Raw genomic sequence first — 3,669 nt, forward strand, 5'->3', positions numbered from 1 at the left:
GTGTTGGGAGCAGAGGCCCTTCCATGTTGGAGCTGGCTTCGGCTAAGTAAGTCCTTTGTACCCCAGTAAATGGCCTCCGACATCCCAGCCCATCTTTGTATGTGGGCCTGTGTGGCCAGCTGTGATGAGTAGTCCGAGTTAGGGAAAATATTTATCTTTGATTTTATTTTGAATCAACATGGTGATTCAAAATAACCATGCGCTTTGGCTGTTAGGGCAGAGATGAGTAGAACAGCAGTGTGGTCAAGTAGAGGTGCCAGGGTGGTGAGAGAAAAGCTGGCTCAAAATTGGGGATGGTTCGTGGGTTTAAAGCAACAAAATTTGTCGAAAATGTACATAGAGATAGTCCTTATCCCATGATGATTAAGGTTAAGAAGGATCTATTTCTGAGTTTTTAAATTAATACCTGAAATTGAAAGTTGTTATAGCATGATCAAGCTTGAAAACTCACTCGGTAGGGTAGGTGACGGGGATCGGGACGGAATCCTAGGTCTCGGTGAGCTACGAGCACACAGTGGTAGGGAAAGGCAGTTTATAAAGGTGGCAGCTGCGAGTGGGCTCATGCCCCGGAAGGGGAAAGGCATGAGCGCTGAGATGGGAGGTGCGGGGGTGTCCGATGCTGGGCTGGCGTGGGACACTTCCTTTGGGCTTCTGGAGGGTGGCTGTCAGGGTGCTGTTGTGTCCACTGCACCTGGCACGTGTGTCCTTTCCCAGATTCTACTGTCATCACTGAGGTGTGGGCTGCAGTCCAGCTACATGAACTTGGAGTCAGCGCCAGGTTAGAGGCTGCTGGGCTTATTGGTATGTTTACATCCTGGCCTGGAATTTTGGAGTTTTCCAAGGCAGCTTGGGTCTTTGGTTTTTTCCTCACTGTTTCAGTGTGCTGAGCCTTAGGATGGGGTGGGAGTAGTCCTTTAGCCCCAGCTGTATACTCTGTGTCACATGCTATGGCTAGGAACCTCAGGGAAGTCCAGCCTCTGTGCCCTCACCTGTGAAGAGAGTAGAGACACATCTGTCACAGCACTGTGCAAGACCCTAAAGTGAAGGTTTATTTATACTATTTTGAAAAGCGTGTTTGCAGATGTGTGTTTCGTTGCCTCAACTTACTGTGCTGATATGTAATTCCTAAGTATGTGTTATGGTTTGTGTCTAGTTGTCCCTCCAAAGCCTCATGCAGTCATGGGGTAGACTTCTAGGCTTCGTGACTAATTCATGATCCAGTGCTGGGATTATGGGTGTGAGGGCTGCACTTGGCCTGAGGCGGATAGCTTGAATGCAGCGTAAGGGACACAGACTGGCTCTTGCCATCGTTGCCACTGCTCCTGCTATTTTGCTCTTGCTGTTTTGCTGTTTTCTGCCATGAACAGCTGCCCTCTACCATGTGACACTGCCTTGGAGCCAGCTGAGTGTGGACTGAAACTTCCACTAACTGTGAGCTAAATAAAACATTCCTTCCTTAATGTTGGGTGTTGGGCATTTTGTCCCAGCAACGAGAGAAAAGTAACTGAGACGGAATTTGGCACCGAGAATGTGGTCATTGCTGTGACTAAACCTGACTACGTGGATTACAAGCCTTTGGGAATGGCTTATGGCAAGAGAGAGGAAGGGTTTGGAGATGGTGCCTACAAGAGAAGCGCTGGAACAGCTTCCGCTGTTCTGTGTGGGAAATTCTGGTCAGATCCCAGAAGACCAGAATGCTGAAATCCTACCTGTAAAGACCAGGCTGGGGAGGTTTCTGCTGGGAAGAAGAACCACTTTGGTTGTTGGGCTCCAGACGATTTGTGTTATGGCTTGGCAGAAAGTTTGTCTGCTTTTGGTTTGTGTCCAGAGACTGCCTGAGACTGAGATTAAATGCAGTGGACTAGTTAATCTGACGAAGGAAATTTCAAAGCAGTCAAATGTTGAGCAGTGGCATGGCTATTGTTTGGGGCTTTTAGTCACATTTATGTATGTAATCAAGAACAAAGAGCCCAGCAGGAGGATTTAAAATGTGAGTTTGGCTAGAAGGGAAGCTCTACTAAAGCGTGGACTGCAGAGACAGAGCTAAGAGGATTTCCATTGCCAGGAAGGAACCAGAGAAAGAAAAGGATGGCCTGAGGGCATCACAAGAGGTGGTAGGTCTCCACTCTTTGCATCCTCAGAACTGCAAAGGTGAAAGATTTTGCTTTGAGAGAAAGCTGCAGAACGCCATGTTCCAGAATGGTGGTGGCAGCCATACCAGATTCCAGAATGGTATTGGCATAGAGAATTTGTTCCCTGGAATCAGGGTCAGAGTGCTCAGCTATCCAGGCACTCGAACCCTATGGCCAAGAGAAGAAAACCTGGCTACTGCTCCAGCCGGCTGTAGACCTTGGCATCGTCCACGTGGCATTGGGTATAGGTGCTTGCAGAATTTAAAAGTTACGAGGTTAAGGCTGCCACCTCAATTTCAGAAGGTCTGGGAGACCAGACAGTGTTCCCCTGCGAGGGCAGTGTGTGAAGGAGAGAGTGAGAAGGCTAATGTACAGTGGAGACTCCAGGAATTTGGAAAATCCAGGAACGTGGATTGTCAAAGAAGAGCTGCAAGGGGGGAGCATTACAGGCCGAAGAGAGAAGCCCTGGGAGCTACCACCGGAAGTGCCAACGGGTGGAGCCGTGTAAGGGGCCTTTGGCGCTCACAACTCATCACAGATTGCTTCAGATGTTCCACATGTAACTGCAGGATTTAATGTTCGCCCTGCTGGATTTTGTACTTGCTTTGGTCCTAATGCTTTGTATTCTGTTGTTTGCACCTTTTGGAATGGCAATATTTTTCTTGCATCATTGAACATTGGAAGTGTTTAGCTTTTCATTTGTACAGGGGCTCCCAGCTGCAAGTTTACTTAGATCCTGGAGAAGACTTGGGACTTGGACTTTGGCAACTCTTAGACATGCACTAAAATGCCTTTTGCACATCCACGTGGCATGGTACATGAGTCTTTGGAGTCCAGGGGCAGAATGTTATGTATGATTTGTGTCTAGTTGTCCCCTCAAAACAAAATAAAACAAAAAAGCCTCATGTAGTCATGGGGTGGATTTCTAGACTTTGTGATTAATTCTTGACCCAGTGCTGGGATTATGGGTGTGAGTGCTCCACCTGGCCTGGGGCAGACAGCCTGAGCGCAACATGAAGGACACAGACTAGCTCTCTTGCCATCGCTGCCCCTGCTCCTTCTATTTGGCTGTTTTCCACCACCATGAACTGCTGCCCTCTGACGTGCACCATTCTCTCTTGGAGCCCAGCTGAGTGTGGACTGAAACCTCCACTGACTGAGCTAAATAAACCTTTCATTCCTTAATGTTGGGTGTTCGGTTCTTTGTCTCAGCACCATGAGAAACATAACCGAGAGCGTACATAATCCTTGAGTATTACGTTTGTCTGTGTGTGTGTGTGTCTCTGTAAATACACATATATAAAAGCACTGGTGGAAAAGACCTTCCTTTCACCAGGAAGCCTCCAGTTACAAGCTAGGAGACAGTGCTGGTAAGGAGGAAGCCACACTCCCGAAGTTGGTTGACAGATTCCATGCAATCCCTGTCAGAACTGCAGTGGGCTTTTTTTTTTTTTTTTGCAGAAGTTGCCAAGCTGATCCTGAAATTCAGAGAAAGTCTAGGGACCTACAGTAGCCAAAACAGTCTGGAAATGAATTT

Source organism: Octodon degus, unplaced genomic scaffold, assembly GCF_000260255.1.
Source record: "Octodon degus isolate 3935 unplaced genomic scaffold, OctDeg1.0 scaffold00102, whole genome shotgun sequence".
Lineage (NCBI taxonomy): Eukaryota > Metazoa > Chordata > Mammalia > Rodentia > Octodontidae > Octodon > Octodon degus.